Below are 19,325 nucleotides of genomic sequence, written 5' to 3'. Positions count from 1 at the left end.
AAAGTGTGTCAGCAAAATAGTGGTCAATTTAAAATATATTTATATATATGTATACGGGTCTACTTTAGATGGTCGAAAGAACATAAAGCCGAACATTATTTTGCTGAGACCAAAATAACGAAACTGAAAATGCTGAACTATGTAGTTTTTCCCAGAGCAAGTAAACACTTGTCCAATGTGGGGAAATATGTATGTATATATATATATATATATATATATATATATATATATATATATATATATATATAAATAACAGCATGATTTTCGAGTTTTCATAGAATAAATGAACATGGCATGCATAGGATTTCCTTTCTGAAATAGTGACACTAACCTTCCAGAAGAGGTCCAGACCTGATTCAGAGGAGCTTAAAGCAAATTTGAACATTTTGTTTAATTAAAATGTTTTTTAATGGTGCCATACTAAAATCAGACACATAAAAGTCAATTAACATGTGTATTTATTCATTACCTACTTAATCCCATGCAGGGTCATAAGGGAACAAAGCCCACCCTTGCACTCAGTGGGTAGAAGGTATACAAGCTCAACCTGAGTGGGGTGTCAGCTCATTGCAGGAGTCATACAGAGGCACAGACTCACATGGCATGCACACTTATTAGCAGTTTACAACATCACCTAGTCATACAACCTCTCCACAGACATCCTTTGCTTCAACAGAAAAAGTCCCACTGACAGGAGTTTGAGGTAATGTTGCTGTCTATTCCTGCCTCAGTTTAATGAATAATGATCCTGACTGGTTACTGGTTGAAGTGTTGCTGGGTAAGTTCAGCAAATTCTTTTCTGACATCAGGGTATATCTGTCACTTTCCATGGGTTCGTAGGTTCATAGGTAGGTACTAGGCTATCGGCCCAAGGGCCTACGTAAGCCTAGCCAGCAAGGTTCCCTGATAAAGTTAGGTGAAATGAATAAAGACATTCTATGGCACTTCTAGGCAATTAAGAATCTGATTATTCATAAAGTCATAAATCTGAATTGCATGGGTTGCAAGACTCAGCCCTTCAATGAAGTACAAAAGTAATGGGACCTCTGGCAATAACCCACTGAACTACCCATCCTAATCAGGTTATAATAAAACACTACCTCCCAGTCTGACTCCAATAAATAGGTCAGAAAAGCCGTGAAGTGGGAATGCCATAAAATACTGCCAGTGACCACTGCCTAATCCTTGTTGCCTAGTCAAGAGAAAAGAAATAACACATTGTCCCTTATTTTTGGGGATTTTTCTAGGTGTGGGGATCACGTCCTCTAAATGGATCATAAGAAAATGGAATGGTTACAGGTTCTTTGTTTGTTTTGTGTTTATGAAGCCTAAACAACTTCCATTTTTTACCATCTTACATGAAGGATAGGCAGTACCCCTCAAACTCTTACACTGATGATAGTGAAAGGGAAAAGTCACAAATCACTCAAAGCGTACCTTATAAATCTCATGAAAGGAATGAGTGTGTATGAATGGGATCGCTGGAGTAATCCAAGGACACATTTTAGCTGTGACTCAGTCCAGAGGTAATATAAAAATGTTTATTCGATAGTAAATCTAATATAAGTGACACTGACATTACTAGAAAGCAGTTCTCATAACAATATGCATAAAATAAATATGGATAATTTTCTCTTGATACATTTCTAATTGTAATGCTGTTGATGAAGTTTTTTCTCATTTGATAAATTAGTTAAGCTTAAGTGATCCAATATAGTTTAACAGGCTTCAATAAATCATACCTAAACTAATAAAGAATAAAGTGAAGCAGATGTCCAAGCTTAGCATCCACATATCTCCTAATATTCCCCTAAAGAAAACAGCAAACTTCAAATTGTATTAATATTCAACAGGGAGAACACAGTGGTACAGCTGTTAGTACTGGTGTCTGACAGAATATTGTCATTCAGTTTACTTCAAAGCCTAAGCTTACTGGCTCTGTGTGGGTTGTCTTCAGGCTCTCCAGTTTTCTCACATTCCAAAGTTTTGCAAGAGATGACTTAATTTTCTGCCAAAGTAGGTCACTCACACTAAGAGCAAGTCTTTGAGAATCTGGCCCCTGCTGTGAGCCTGTTTATAAGTATTCATTTTACCAAAGTAAGTCACTTACACTAAGAGCATGTCTTTCAGAATCAGGACAGACTTACACTGGAGTCCGGAGTAAGTCTTTTGGAATTTAGTCCAAAGTGTGAAAAAAGCGGGAAAAAAGTAATCTATCTGGATCATGTGTGGCCGGGATGGAGGGAAGGGAAAAACAGGAGAGGGGCACTGGGGACATACGGGGGGCAGTGTGCAATGGGGGTAATCAATTTCTTTATCTAGTGCTACATTTCACTTAAAGCTGGTTTTAGTTGATTGCAGTGAAACATCTGAGATGCATATAGTCCATAAAGTGGCTGTAATAAATGGGTGTTGAGGTAGATTTTGGATGAATGTGATTGACATCATATGCTGTATGATCACAAGTGGTAGTCATTAACCTGTCATAACAGAGCCACACACCATTCCAATTAGCTCCATCTCATTTGTTTTCTGCAGCACCCCCCCCCACACTCTGAAGTCACCAGCCTCATCTGCTTCATTTGAAGAAGTTATATTGTGATAGTTGAAGTATGACAGTGAATAACACGGGAACATGAGAAAGCAAATTAAAAATAATATACATCACTTTTTAGTCTGAATGGGTCTATTTCAAAATTGGTTTAATGCTAACAGTACACTACTGAGAACTGGTTATTTATCAGCCCTGTATTGGAAATTCAATAATATTCCCCTGGCTCAGTGTGAGTTATCATACATCAACCTACTCTACTGCATGAGTTCAACAACTATGAAAGAAAATTGATGGCTCACACCATCACCAGCGCATTATTTTAGCCTTTTCTTTTTGTTTCAGATGAATTTTCTGAGATAAAGTATTTAAGGCATCTATTCTGAGATACAATATTTAAGGCATCTATTCTGAGATACTCACACTGACCCAGCCACTGGGGATGCACAAGCCAGTGCATTTCTTTGTGCTGGTCCCAAGCCCGGATAAATGGGGAGGGTTGCATCAGGAAGAGCATCCAGCATTAAATTTTGCCAAATCTTACATGCAGACAACAGTATAGAAATACTTACCGGATTGGTCGAGGCCCGGGTTAACAACGACCACCACTAGTACTGTTGGCCAACAGGGTGCTGGCAGAAATTGGGCTACTGTTGGCTGAAGGAGGAGAAGAGGGGGAAGGCATGCCCGAAGGCAGGTAAAGGCTAGGACTGTGATAGTAAGGGTCGGAACTTTGAATGTTGGCAGTATGACTGGTATAGGGAGAGAGCTAGCTGATATAATGGACCGAAGGAAGGTTGGTATATTGTGTGTGCAAGAGACCAGATGGAAGGGGGGCAAGGCTAGGTGTATCAGAGATGGTTTCAAATTGTTTTATCATGGTGTGGATGGGAGGAGAAATGGCGTCGGCATTATCCTGAAGGAACAGTATGCTAAGAGTGTTTTGGGGCTGAAAAGAGTGTCGGATAGAGTGATGTTTATGAGGCTGGAAATTGGTGGTGTAATGATGAATGTTGTTAGTGCATATGCTCTACAAGTTGGGTGTGCAGTGGATGAGAAAGAAAAATTTTGGAGTGAGTTGGATGAAGTGGTGATGACTGTACCCAAGGGTGAGAGACTGGTGATTGGAGCAGATTTCAATGGGCATGTTGATGAAGGGAACAGAGGGGATGAGGAAGTTATGGGTAGGTATGGTGTTAAGCAAAGGAATGCAGAAGGTCAGATGGTAGTGGATTTTGCGAAAAGGATGGACATGGTTGTGATGAATATGTATTTTAACAAGAGGGAGGAGCATAGGGTGACATACAAGAGTGGAAGAAGATGCACACAGGTGGATTATATCTTATGTAGAAGGGCCAGTCTGAAGGAGATTGGAGACTGTAAAGTGGTGGCAGGGGAAAGTGTAGTTAGGCAGCATAGGATGGTGGTTTGTAGGATGACATTGGTGATCAAGAAGAGGAGGATGAGTGTGAGGGCACCACCAAGGATCAAATGGTGGAAATTGAAAAAGGGTAATTGTGAGGTGATGTTCAGAGAAGAGTTAAGACAGGCACTGGGTGGCAGTGAAGAGTTACCGAATAGCTGGGTAAGAACAGCAGAGCTAGTAAGAGAGATGGCTAGAAAGGTGCTTGGTGTGACATCTGGAAAGATGAAGGAGGACAAGGAGACCTGGTGGTGGAATGAAGAAGTATAGGAGAGTATACAGAGAAAGAGGTTGGTGAAGAAGTGGGATTGTCAAAGAGATGAAGAAAGTAGACAAGAGTATAAGGAGATGAGGTGCATGGCAAAGAGAGAGGTGGTGAAGGCTGGGGATAAGGTGTATGAAGAGTTGTATAAAAGGTTGGACACTAAGGAGGGAGAAAAGGACCTGGCTAGACAGAGGGACCGAGCTAGTAAAGATGTGCAGCAGGTAAGGGTGATAAAGGATAATGAGGGAAACGTACTCACAAGCGAGGAGAGTGTGTTGAGCAGATGGAAAGAGTACTTTGAGGGGTTGCTGAATGAAGAGAATGAGAGGAAGAGAAGGTTGGATGATGTGCGGATAGTGAATCATGAAGTGCAGTGGATTAGCAAGGAGGAAGTAAGGATAGCTATGAAGAGGATGAAGAATGGAAAGGCTGTTGGTCCAGATGACATACCTGTGGAAGCATGGAGGTGTTTAGGTGAAATGGCAGTGGAGTTTTTAACTAGAATGTTTAATGAAATGTTGGAAAGTGAGAGGATGCCTGAGGAATGGAGAAAAAGTGTTTTGGTACTGATTTTTAAGAATAAGGGTGATGTGCAGAGCTGTAGTAACTACAGAGGGATTAAACTGATCACTCACAGCATGAAGTAATTGGAAAGAGTAGTGAAAGCTAGGTTAAGAAGGGAGGTGATGATTAGTGATCAGCAGTATAGTTTCATGCCAGGAAAGAGCACTACAGATGCGATGTTTGCTCTGAGAGTGTTGATGGAGAAATACAGAGAAGGTCAGAAGGAGTTGCATTGTGTCTTTGTGGATTTAGAGAAAGCATATGACAGGGTGCCTAGAGAGGAGTTGTGGTATTGTATGAGGAAGTCGGGAGTGTCAGAGAAGTATGTAAGAGTGGTACAGCATATGTACGTGGGTAGTGTGACAGCGGTGAGGTCTGCTGTGGGAGTGATGGATGCGTTTAAGGTGGAGGTGGGATTACATCAAGGATCAGCTCTGAGCCCTTTCTTATTTGCAGTGGTGATGGACAGGTTGACAGATGAGATCAGACAGGAGTCCCCATGGACTATGATGTTTGCAGATGACATTGTGATCTGTAGTGAGAGTAGGGAACAGGTGGAGGAGACCCTGGAGAGAAGAGGAGTGAAGGTCAGCAGGATTAAGACATAATATATGTGTGTGAATCAGAGGGAGGATAGAGGAATGGTGAGGATGCAGGGAGTAGAGGTGGCGAAGGTGGATGAGTTTAAGTACTTGGGATCAACAGTACAGAGTAATGGTGAGTGTGGAAGAGAGGTGAAGAAGAGAGTATAGGCAGGATGGAGTGGGTGGAGAAGAGTGTCAGAAGTGATTTGTGACAGACGAGTACCAGTAACAGTGAAAGGGAAGGTCTACAAGAGGGTAGTGAGACCAGCTATGTTATATGGGCTGGAGACAGTGGCATTGACAAAAAGGCAGGAGTCAGAGCTTAACGTGGCAGAGTTGAAGATGTTAAGATTTGCACTAGGTGTGACGAAGATGGACAGGATTAGGAATAAGTACATTAGAGGGTCAGCCCAGGTTGGAAGATTTGGAGAGAAAGCCAGAGAGGCAAGATTATGTTGGTTTGGACATATGCTGAGGAGGGATGCAGAGTATATTGGGAAAAAGATGCTAAGGATGAAGCTGCCAGGTAACAGGAAAAGAGGGAGGCCTAAGATAAGTTTTATGGATGTGGTGAGAGAGGACATGCAGGTGTGACAGAGCAAGATGCAGAGGACAGGAAGAAATGCAAACAGCTGATCTGCTGTGGCAACCCCTAACGGGAGCAGCCGAAAGAAGAAGAAGAAGATTCTGAGATACAGTATTTAAGGCATCTATTGCTTTTGTCCATGTAAAATGCTACACTGTGTGCAAATAGCCAGAGACAATATTTCTACTGTGACAGTCTGCATACAGATTAGAATTTAATTTTTTTTACAAAAAACAGAGTGCTGGAAATATGAATCAGTGGTATCATAATAGCAAGAGTAGCATTTAAAACGGGGAAAAGTACCTATCATCTGACCTTTCACTGGTATTCAACAAATATTTGTAACAAAGCTGCTACCCAAGGCTATTCTCATGTTTATAAGTGATGCTTGACCTATCGGTAAAGTGCTTTTTTACTTCATCCGCACCTAGCAGAATGGACCAATTATTTGTAATAATCTGTCTAATCTTATTCAACTATTATTGTATCATAAAAGAGAAATGCAGCCTGTTATTTCCCAGCAGTTGTCAGTTCAACTACCACTCTACCCTTATATCAGACAGTTAATGTCTGTCATACCCTATAGAATCTAAATCTTCCACAAGCATATCTAATTCTTGTTTTACAGATCATTCATTGCTCATAAGATTAGTGACCCTAAGCATCTGGCCACAAGCTACACTATTACAAGTGAATTGTGGGAACATATTAGATCAATGAAAGCATGAATTGCATCTCATTGCCTTTTTTAACTATACTAATATCTATGAAACCATCTTTGAATTACATGTATTTTCCACAATTACTTCTAAGTATATAAAAGCTGATAACGTTTAATATTGTTAGAATATTTCTGATTTTTTATTACTGAAGATCGCTTGTCTGTGATGGATAAAGGGCTGTAGCTTGGAACACTAACTGGGTTTCATGATTTTGGAAATTCTTGTAACTGAGTTCATCAAGAAAGTTTTAAGACCAACAGTTTCTCTGTTTTTTATTTTTTCCAAAACACTTGTGGTGTTGAGGTTGGAACTAGACAGATTCCTGAGTTTGTTCATTTTTTATATTACATGAAATATTAATATCCATGTAAGTGTATAATTCTGCACTGTTAGTTAAAAAGTCTACAAACTAATGAAGTTGTCCCTCTGTGCCAGCCCATCTTTTGTGGGTTTTTTTTTAATCCTCAACTTCTGGAGACTGCCCTAGGCAATGTCCTGCCTGCTACCACTCTGGCTTTAAAGATTACTAATTCTTTTTGCAGGAAGTCATCCGCACTTCTTCTGATCACACCCCATAACAGCTTATATAAAGGGAAGAAAACACCCTCTCCTTCCCACACAATGGATTTATTAGATGCAGTCACATTAAAAAATGAATTATTTTTCTAATTCATTTTATATTTTCTACCATTCAAATTATCAAGCGTTGGCTATCAAAATATAACTTTTAACATAAGCTGAACTCTGTATGAGGGAATTTTATTTATTTTATTTGTTTATTTATTGGCATTTATTTACCAGGAAAGTCCACTGGGCCATAACATTAAGTAGTTAATACAGATTTTATACAAGCAGAATACAGCAAAATCTTATACAGATAACAGCTGGTTGTACACATATTAGGTAAGCTGAAAGGAATATAAAGTACAAAAATCAGGTGTGTGATTTTTTTTTTTATCTGACTGTTTGGAATGTGCCTGTGTACGAATCTCAAGGGGAAGTTTGTTCCATTCAATAGAGGGGTGGTAGCTATATATGTTTTGTCCTGCTTTAGATTTGGGCTTGTAGATTTTTAAAAGGTCTTGGGAAGAGCTATGGAGGTTACTTGTAGGAGCATAGTGGGAGATGATAGAGTGCAAGGCTGGACAGAAAGATGGCTGATATAGGATTGAGTGTATAGTTTGGAGCTGAGAGAGAAGGAGGAGTTGGGGCAGTTCGAGACAGTTTAAGTTTCTTAGTGAGAGACAGTGGTGAGATCTGTAGGGTTGTTAGGTTGCGAATCTAGCTACTTTGTGATATGTAGTCTGAGTCTAGCAAGAGAGGAGTTAAGGTTAGTAAGAATTTGAGAGCAATATGTTAAGCAGGAAGAAGATAGGCATGAGTGGGGGCTATCCTGGCTTCCTGAGTAAGAAATTTGTTATTTCTATAAAGTAGACCTAGCTTAGGGTGGGTTTTCCTGATACAATTATTTATGTGTAGATCGAATTTTAGTTGGTCATCGATTGTAATACCAAGGAGTTTTGAGCTTGATTCGGCTACGATTGGTGTCTTATTGAGTGACTGGATAGTGAAGGAGGTCTTAATATGGTTGGCTGCTTTAGGGAGGAAGAGTAGGAATTTTTATTTTTTAGGGTTTAGGATGAGTTGGTTGTTGGAGAGTCATGTTTCTACTGAGTGAAAGGATGACTGGGTAGCTGTTAAGAGTTCTGAGTGAGAGTTAGTTATAGTTATGACTGTAGAGTCATCAGCATATTGTATAATAGAGGAGAGAGGTCAGGAGGTATAGAGCAAGTTTGTGAAGATGTTGAAAAGTAATGGCCCTAAAATGGATCCTTGAGGGACTCCCATTTGTATTTGTAGTGGAGTAGATAGAGCAGTATCCCATTTTACAGACTGGAATCTATCTCTTAGATAGCTTTCAAACCATGCCACTGTATCAGGAGAGAAATTGAGGTTGTTCAGTTTGTTTAATAGTAGAGAGTGAGAGATGGTATCGAAGGCCTTAGAGAGGTCAAGGAAGAGACAGGAGATAAGTTTATGGTCATCTCTAGCCAGGGAAATAGTATTGAGAAAGGATAGGAGTTCCGTATAGGTACTATGCTTTTGTCAAAAACCATGTTGAAAAGGTGTAAGTAGGTTTTCCTGAGAGAGATGATCCATGACTTGAGTATAAATGCACTTTTCAAGAATTTTAGATAGAGGGGAGAGGATGACAATAGGCCTAAAGTTAGAGATTTCAGTGGAGTTACCTCCTTTGTGGATAGGTATGGTGTAGAAGTGTTTCCAGATGGAAGGTACTTTAGATTCTGAGATGGAACGGTTTATGAGGATAGAGATAGGATAGGCAAGTGAGTGGGCAGCTGACTGGAGAAAGTAGGATGGGATGTTATCTGCCGATACAGGGCAGGGTTTAAGTTTGGAGAGTAAGGTACAAATGTGTGTTGTGGGGATGGGCTTGAGAGAAAAGATTTTGGAAGGAGTTGTTGTTGACAAGAAAGCTGGGTTTGTGGGGTTCTTTATATTGGAGCTATTTGAGTTAAAGAGATTGGATATTGATTCCACGAAGTAAGTGTTGAAGGTGTTGGCTGTTTCTACTGGTGTCTTTTCTGGGGTAGGGTTGGGTGAGGTAGGGTTTCCTGGATGGAGCATTTGATTGATTGTGTGCCAGAATTTTTTGGGGTCTGATTTTAGTGTTGTAGGAGGGTTATAGTAGAATTCTTTTTTGTCTTTGTCGATTAGTCTTTTGACCAGGTTTCTTTGTTCTTTGTATCTTTGTAGATCATAAGGATTTTTTGTTTGCAGCCATTTTTTCCAGAACTTATCTCTAGACTTCATGAGAGTTCTTGTGTTTTTTGTTAGCCAAGGAGATATTTTAGCTTTTGTCCTGATTTTACGAGGTGGGGCTAGTGAGTTAACAATATCCAGAAAAGGAGAGTTGAAAGCAATGACAGCCTCATCTAAGGGAAGCTGAGTGAGGACGTCCCAGCTTACTCTAGAGTGTTAAAAGTTTCTGGGTTAAAATTGGAGAGGTTATGCCTAGTAAAAGATTTGCATGGTTTTGGGAGGTGACTAGTATATCTTAGCACTTTTATGGATGGTGGTCACTCAGGCAATCATGGAGAGTTTCAGGATTGTGATATTTGGATGGAGCTGAGACAAGTATCCAATCTATGTGGATATTTGTAGTGTGGGTGTTGTTAAAGTGTGTTGGCTTAGTAATTAGCTGGGTAAATCCATATAGATTAATATTGTACGTGGATCCAGGGTTATTAAGGGTTAGCCAACTGGTGTTCATGTCACCAAGGTGGATTGTTTCATTTGGGATACTCAGGGACAAATAGGAGAGAATGTTTTCCAGTATTGGAACATTCTCACCTGGTGGAATGTAGGTGACTACTATAGTGATTGTAGTGTAGTTGTTTAGTTTAAGGTTAACTGTCAGTATTTCTGCTGGGGAGAAAGATGGCCTTGGATGTGTGAGGAGAGAAATAGTGAGATTACTAGAATAGACTATGGCAACTCCCCCACCCTTTTTGTTCATTCTGTCCAGGCAAATCAGGTTACAGCCGGGGGAGGAGGATATCTTTATCTAGGTTGTGGTGTTTAAGCCAGGTTCCTGTTACTGCAATGACATCAGGGGTATGATTTGCTATCCATGCATGGAACTGACTGAGTTTGTTGAGAATGCTTCTGGTATTAATAGAATAGAAGGAGATTTGTTTTGGGGGAGTAGTTAGAGGGGCTGAGGTGGGAGGAGTGTTTGGAATAGAGGTATGGTTCGGGTTTGGACCTGGGTTTGGATGAATATCACCTGCTATAAGTATAGTAGTGGGAAAACTTCTCATTTCAGTTGTTTCCAGTTAATTCCAGTATACTATAGTCTTATTAATTCGTTCAGTGGGAAACCTCTGAGGATGCTCCAGTTGTTGCAGGTGCCTGGTAAGGTACATGCCAAAGGATGCATTGTACTCAATTATTGTTCTGATGAGGCCAAGTATGGTGGTACTATGACATTCTAAAATCTGCATGCCATGCCCTTACTTATAAGCTGAGCCACATAGAAGAACTTCCTCACCACCATGGAAACATGGTGGTCAAAGTTCAGATTACTATCTATCTCAGTACCCAAGGGTCTCACCACTGGGTCCATTCTTAGGGGGGAGTTATCAGTGCTGTCATTTGCAGGGGTATTTGAGTTCCTAAAGGTTATTATTATGCACTTCTTCACATTTAGTTTGAGGCCATGGCTCTGGCACCAATCATTAGTCTCTGTCAGACTATTCTGTAAAATATCAACATCATTTGAGGAGTCAGTGATTGCCCCCCAATTTGCAGTCATCAGCAGACTTGGTCAGCCAAAGGTCATCAACATTTGTCTTGACACCAGAAAAGTACATTCCAAACAGGAGGGGGCCCAGCGCTGAGTATTGTGGTACTCCACTGGTGACTGGCCTCTTGCTCGATGTGGATTCCCCCACTCTAACAACATGTGTTCTATCTGTAAGCCATTTGGCTATCCATCTGGTGACACAGAGGTTTATGCCCAATTTTGTGAACCACACTATATATAATTTTATTTGTGTTAAACCTGAGAAAGCTAAGGCCTTCAAATGCATGTAGAAATACTTCAACATCCATATAATTTTTTAAAAAATATCCTGAATGGCTAGCACATAAACTGCACCCGAATTTTGCACCATGTCATAAGGTTAATAAACTTCTAAGTCCAGAATCCTCTAGAACTACTGAAAGTGGCATCCTCCTCACCTGTTTATTAAACTCATTCCTAGTAGATGGTGCCTCAGTTACTGATCTATCTAAATCTGTCTAAAAGGGAGGCATTGTGCTCAGGTAAAGTCATGCACTTGCTAGATGGGATCAACAGATTTGTGCAGTTTGGTTACCACAAGACTAATGTACAGTTTAGGCTGACTGGATAGAGCTGCAGATAGAAAGGGGCAATAGCATCAGGTATGTATGTCTGGCAAAACAAAGTCCACTGATAGTAAGATCACTTCAAGATCTGGTCATATACCATCCTTCAGATGCAGTATTTTGAAGAATGATATTTATTAACTAGGGTAACTTTTTTAAGTAGAGCACTGAATTTTAGCTGTAACTGTTGACTAAACTCATTCTTTAACTAATATTCATATCATATTATAAATAAATATATTGTGGTGGGAATCACCCCTTGCTAATGTCAAATGAAAACTTTGTTGAGCAATTTAATCAACTTCCAGTGTGATCGATTAAAGTCCAGTGGGGACAGTAGGATTGCAAAACAGTGGGGGTAAGGAAGTTTCCCTTATGTAGATTGTTGTGTGTTCCTGGAGTTGGTATGTATTTATAAAACAAATATATATATATATATATATATATATATATATATATATATATATATATATATATATATGAGAACGAAATACTTCCACTTTTTATTTCTCCCTACTGCCTGCTGACTGTCAAGCTTTGTTGTCAGTTGGTTCTGTGGGTGACACCAATCTTCTCTCCTACTCACTGAAATTCTACAAAGTATTGCTGCACTTAGCTCTAGAAACAAGCATTTCTCTGTGCCCTTTGTATAACAGAGTCTGAATTCCACACGTGAAATTTGTTTCTCAGTATAGAAAAATATCCCTAGAAAAATATGTTGCCTTTTTAGGCCATACATGTGGAAGACTGCTAAACGTTGCTAAGATAAGACAGTAATAGGCTAGACAGAAGAGCGAGCCAAGTGCTGGACTGCAGACTGCAGGATGAGGAATCAGTGTAATCTGGGAGGAGCAGTACCGCAGTGAGACACAGAAAGAGAAAACAGGGGACGGCAGATGCACATATACAGCAGAGTAGTTTGACAGACGATTTCACAAGGCTTTCTGCACTGAAACAAAGGAAGCACTGCATACAAGAGGACGAGGCCTCCCCTACAACAGCTGCAACAGACACTCCCCGGGACTCTTTGCTTGTTTTGCAGGTTAGTGGTCTATTCTTTCCCCTGAGCGCTGCTGACAACAATGAGCAACACATTCAGCATAATGCATTTATATATTGTCATCTTGTAAATCAGAGGCATGTCTTATTTTGTGTCAAAATACACAACATGTTAAAAGGAAATTCTGGGAAGATGTTGTGTTACATTCTTTTTTAACAGTGTTTGATAAAAATATTTATTATTAAGTAACACATACCAGCTTTGTTACCTTTACTGCTCTATGTAATTTTATATATATAGCATGTATATGATATATGTTAGGCATTCTGTTATAGAGATTGATACAGAGAGACAAGCATACTATGTTTTCTTTTTTTTTTTTCTGAATAAAAATGTAAAAGGTTTAATGGGGAAATTTAAAAGCATGCTTTCGTACAGGGGACAAAATAAACTCAGAAAAAATCTTCCAAACTCCTGGCTATACAAATTGCTTATTAGTAGCATATATAACATTATACATACATCCATGTATTCAAATTTTTATCTGAGCATGTATGTGTTTTATAAATTTACATATATATGTGTATCTGTACATATATAATATTATTATTATTTTATATATATATATATATATATATATATATATATATATATACACACACACACACACACACACACACACACACACACACACATATATATATAAATATGAAGAACATGCCCCCTCTGTTAAATTTGGATGCTTATATCTATGTCCCTTTTGTCCACCTTAATGCAGTGGGAGATTAATTATCCTGATTTTTTCCTGCTACTGTTGCAATAAAATATTATTGCAAATTGATTATCACTGGCAAACTGTGCAATGTAGCCGAGGTCTGCTCCAGGCAAAATGATCATTGCTGGCAAACTATGCAATGTAGCTAGGGTCTGCTCCAGTCTCTGTCTTTACTATATTTTGAATGCCTTTTCCATTTTGATGCACGATTTATATATTTAACATACTGCCTGCTTATAATTTCCATGATGAACCATAGTGCCTCAAAGCATTATAGCTCCAGCTTTATAAATTTTGCTGAAAGAGACAGTAACTGAAAGTGAGGGCTGCTGATCCTTGCACCCAGACATTACTGCTGTATACGCATACAAGGTTATACTGCAGCAGGAAAGACACACCCAGGTATATCAGGTTCATATTGATAGTATGTAAGGTGTGCCGTGGTCTCAGCACAGAGATGCCTTAGAGTTATGCAGCCAAGGGGCTTTTGGAGCTTTGATTATTCCATTAGCAGTGGGGGCTTTACAGTGACAGCTGCTTTGAAAGGTCAGAGCAGTTCGGCTAGGAGCTTGATGCACTGGTCAAATGGTCAGACAGTTCAAAGCATTACTGATCTTTTAATTTGTCTCTCATTTCCAAAACCAGATTTATAAAGTGAGATATTTATACTTCAAAAACTACCATTCATTAGTTAATTTCTTCTGGTTTTTGCATCAATACTGTGGGGAGATCTGAGGTTTGCAGAACAGCAGGCTAAGCTGGAGTGAAAAATCAAACAATGGCAGTGTTCCACAGAGACTATGACAGCAAGAGTTTTGCTATTGTTTACACACCTACTGGTTGACCAGGACGTCTGATTTCATTCAGGTGATGAGGGTTTTAACTGAGTGTGACTCTTTTCTGTGAAGCTCAACAGCAAATACTTTGAGAAGGGGGCATAATTCACAAAGAGAAAGAAACAAAACACACTAAGAAATGCAAATATCAGTATTCAAAGGCCTGAAACCTTTAGCCCTACCTTGGTAAGGGAAAGTGATGAATAAAAGATGTTAACAAGCTGCTCAGTGTGTACAAATGTTTTGCATAAAAAGACAAAAATCAAAAAGGATGGAAAAAGCTATTGCACTATGAAAAAAATAGCAAATTAAACATTAGCCTAAAACTCTTGGATGAAACTATGCTACTTCTAAATAATATAATGCTTTTTATGTGAACGTTTGTACAAGAAAAATATTTTTGCTAAACCAGTCATGTACCTCTATTCATCATTTCTTTGTTTTCTCTCTCTCTCTCTCTGTGCTGCAATGGGATTGTAATCCAAGATGTTATGCTCAGTGTGATGATTTGTAAAAAAATAATAAAAAAAGACTCAAAACAGGTAGAGAGGCATCTGACAGCAGACTCAGCAAATTAAAGTACTTTTAGTCTCTTTCACCTCACCATTGACAAATGTAAAACCCAAGACTTACTATCTTGGTAAGTGAATGTGTGCATCTTTGTTTTTATGCACGTATATATGTCTGTACTTGGAGGGCAGTTATGCTAACAGTACACACTACAAATAGTTATTTGAGTAATTGTATCTGTGCCATTCCCATGAAGCTAGTGAGCCTATTTCCATAGAAAGCCACATGTTTCACTACAAGTCAGAACCAGAACCAGACCTTACTATATAGGCCTTATTATCTGTACAGGAAAACAGCGTGCTCATTGTCTGAAAGGTGGCCAGGTTACCAGCAGTACTATACCTCTCTACCTCTTAGGGCAAGAAATCTGGAGAAAGCCACTAACAATGAGGACAAAGGCCCAAAAATAGGGACACTTTTTAAATATTGCTCTTACAAACTAGAAGGTTGATAGAATAACAGGTTTTGCATTAGCATGAATTTTCTAAAGTATATTAAGTCTAAAACATGTTTGCCATTATTTTCTGACCAGTTCTCAATGATTTGCCAGTGGTTTGTCAGAAAATCACAATTATATGAGAAACATACAAATATATATATCTACAATCTGGACAGTCTGCAAAAATCTGGACAGTTGAGAGATACGAGCACTACTATGGTTTCTTCAGGTTTGATGACTTTCATCTACTTTTTTATTTCTTCTGCAGTTGTATGATAGAGAGAACTCCACACAAGACATTTGCTTCAAGGGCCTTTAGCTGATCTTTATGGTAAAAGTCAGATTTTACAGAGCTAGTTTATTGACAGTGTGAATGCAAACAAAGGTGATGGGTGCATTTGGCGATCATCACACACAATCAGAAATATTTTTATTATATCATTTTTGCCCTATGCCTGCCAATCATTCAAGCCTCTAAGGGGCAGTCATCCAGGCAGCCATGAGGTTACTTTGTGTTATGCCAGCAAAAGGGCAGAGACTTCATTTGACATCACTTCTGCTACTGCATTCCCACAGCTTCTCATCTCCTTCTGGAGGGTGGTAAATATAAGTACTTTAGCTGTATGTCATGTAATCAGTGGCATGAATTGTGCAGCACTTTTGTCGTCCTGTCTAGAAGTAGTACAGCTCAATGTTGTTACGTACTGCTCATGCTCAGATGGAAGCTCTGTCAATGACCTGCATTCATACATCAGTGATCACCTCTACTGATCAACTCAATTCCTACACAACTAAGTAGCCTAGTAGTTTAGCCTAAAGTGTTGGCACATTGGCTAACTACCTTCATATCTCACTTTCTAGCTTTGTCGCCATTCTAACCTCCTCTGCTATTCCACAGGATTTTCAGCTGGATTCTTGGACATTTGTAAATGTCTTTTTATATGTCTCCACAGTGAGTGATTATAAGCAGCACTTCCATTCTTCCAGTCTTAAGTCCTGCATCTCTGTTTGCAGAACTCAAGAGCTACCTTTCTGATCTTTTAACACTTTATACCTTCAATTATACCATTACTTTTTAATGCCACTGATATACAATGAAATTCTTGATCTGCATCTCCTGTCACCTGTTCCCTTCTTCCCATGAAAACGACGTAACATGACAAAAAATTCTTCATATTGCATATTAAAAGTATGCCGCACACCCAGACAAGGCTAAGCCAGTTTATGTTTTCAGGACCAAGCTCAAAGCATGCATAGCTAAACACTACTCAACTCCTTCTGGAAGTACCTAATAAATGTGGTGGCAGCTCCTGTTCTTACTTGAACTACCAATACGAGGTCTACCTAATGAAACTATAAGTTAACCTCTACAACACCAGGTTTTAATAGGGACTACAAGGTCATACCTAGGCTCCAAACATTGACTCAGGTACATTATTGGAAGCAAAATGAATTTGTACCAGTCAGTAACCTAGAAGCAAGCTGCAGTGATTTCATCCACCTCATCAGAAGTTTGCAGGTGCAGTGTCACCTAGCACCACCAGGTGCAGTGTCACCTAGCACCACCAGGTGCAGTTATGTATATTAATTGAGAAAACCTTGCAAGTGTGCAGAATAGAAAGTGAAAATATTTAATGCTAACATTTAACCCACAGGCAGTATGATCTGGTTACCAGTATATTATTCTAAAATATATTTATCATACTGTTGCACATTTATACATATCATTATGGGGTTGGTTTAATGGTTAAGGTATTTACCTCACAGACACAAGGTACATAGTTTAATTCTCACCTTTAGTCACTGTCTGGTTATTGTTTAGGCATGTAATAGTTTGCAGAATGATTCCTAGTATTTACCTATGAAATAGCTTAAGGTGTTTACCCTCATAGACAAAAAGTACACAACTTGATTTTCAACCTGTGAGGGAAATTAGCTAGGCTTAAATGGCCCACAAAGGCATTTAGACTAGTACTTAACTATGTAACAAAACGAACATACTGAGGCTGTTGCCTTTCATTTCTCATCAGTACTATTTGGCATATTTCCATTGTCAGTATTCATGGCATATTGCTGTTGCCTGATTATAAAACACCAGTTCATGCCATAGAGCTTATTGTCTGTGTCATCTTGCATCTTATGAATTACATCTTGAATTATGGATTGTTTTACTGCTGAATATGAAGTCAAAGTAAGAATCTGAAAAAAAATTCTCCCTAAAACTGACAGGAGATTATATGAGTTCATCTTCTGTGATGGACCCTCTCCTCTAAATATAACCCATGCTGTGATCCTGGGAACCCCTAGTGACAGTACCAAGATACATGCCTGGAAATGGTTTCTGACTTTTGCTAGCGGTATTGTGATTCTAGGAGACGTTAGAGATAACATCATCATCATCATTGTGGTGACCTCCACCAAAGGCAGAGACATCTTTTAGAACCTCCACCAAATGTCAGAGGAGAACAGCCTGTCTAAAAACAGGCAAGCCTGAAATTTCAAAATTATATTATTTTGTATAATATACTATATTTTATTACACTACAGTAACTGATGATTTCTATTAATGTCTGACTGCTTTATATATGTAGTTATGGATGTTACAGACCAGTGTTGTAGATGCTTTCTTATAACAGTATTAGTAATATTTACCAATATAGCACAACTTTGTTTTGCATGCTATGTGCCATTATAAATAACTGCATTTGGAATGTTAGTCATGTGCTGTAGTGCACACTGGCTGTAAACATCTGTGTTCAGTGCAGTCATTACTCATATGTCTGACTGACATCTTACTCATCACTATGCCAGCAAGTGGCAAATCATACTTAACATTTATCATAAAATGTAAGCAGCATGAAACTTTCTGTCTATCTGCTCTACTAGAGAGTTGTAGCCCACAAAAGCAACCCCCCACCCCTTCTACTTCCCCTACTACCATGCTGTCACTCCAGGTAGTCCAGGCTTTTTCTCTGTGCTGACTGTATTAGTTTCTACTACCATTTATGGCAACTCATTCCACCTGCCTACCACATTCTCAGGGAAGCAATATATTCTAATGTTCAGGATGAACTGGATTCTGTTAATCTAATTGATATATCCTCTCCCACCCATTCTGTCCCTCCCATCCATTATAATCCCATTGCATATCATACCCTCTTTCTCTTCTCTTTTGTATAATAAAAGAGATCAGTTTCCTTAAGCCTCCTTTAATCTGATATTCTCTCTCTCTCTCTCTCTCTCTCCTCATCATCCTCATTGCCTTTCTGTTTATTCTTTCCAGTGGTATTACTTATGTTTCCCTGTAAGGCCACCAGAACTGCATGCAGTATTCCAGCTGTAGTCTTACAAGGACCTGATAGAGAGGCATCATACCCACCCTTTTCCTAGATTCTTAGCCCTGGGATACATGCAGTCCAACATTTGGCTTGCCCCTACTTCTGCCTTCTTACACTGAGCCTGACTGTTTGTGTTTCCTTTTGCTCCTGGTTTTTAAGGTTACCCACTCAAAATACATACTGGATAATTTTTCTCCATGTCAATCACCAAGTACATGGAAGGACTGAAATGGAGCTGCCCTTTTTAGATCACACTTCCAGCCTGTTCATGTCCCTTTCACTTTCATATCCCCATCGGATACTTCTGTCCCAAACATTGGTCTCACATGCAGAGTGAGACAATAATCCAGTTTTCCCCGACCCATCTGAAATGAGAGATGAGCACATTAAATAGAGCTAGATATTAAACTGATTCCTGTGGGACACTGCTTGTCACCTCTTCCCCAAAATATTTCAGCCCCCCCCCCCCACCACCACCACAACTACCACCCTCTGGTTTATGTCTTCTGAGTACCTTTCTATGCACCTCCACATATTGCCACCATTCCTACCTCCTTTAAGGTTACAAAAAGCCTGTGGTGGAGGGAGGCTAAATCAAAGGCTTTACTCAAGAATGGATGCAACACACCCATGGGTCAGCTCTAGCCACCTCCCTATTAACCCAGTCCCAGACGTGTGTCAGGTTACTTTGACATTGACAGGGCATACCCACCATGGATCCATAATGGAATTTATTA

The 19,325-nt window shown here is 39.3% G+C and overlaps 1 protein-coding gene across 1 annotated transcript in view; it reads left to right on the top strand.

Moving 5' to 3' along the window:
- Nucleotides 1-12,352: 12,352 nt before the first annotated feature.
- Nucleotides 12,353-19,325, top strand: part of MLLT11 (MLLT11 transcription factor 7 cofactor) — a 39,308-nt gene continuing 32,335 nt past the window's right edge. The window contains exon 1 of the mRNA XM_044080026.1: nt 12,353-12,672. The gene's annotated coding sequence lies outside the window, so the exon portion shown is untranslated. The remainder of the gene's footprint in view (nt 12,673-19,325) is intronic.

The sequence above is a fragment of the Protopterus annectens genome, chromosome 8.part0 (assembly GCF_019279795.1).
Source record: "Protopterus annectens isolate FY-2018-M chromosome 8.part0, PAN1.0, whole genome shotgun sequence".
In the NCBI taxonomy this organism is placed as follows: Eukaryota; Metazoa; Chordata; order Ceratodontiformes; family Protopteridae; genus Protopterus; species Protopterus annectens.
This window is presented reverse-complemented; position numbering and strand designations above follow the sequence as displayed.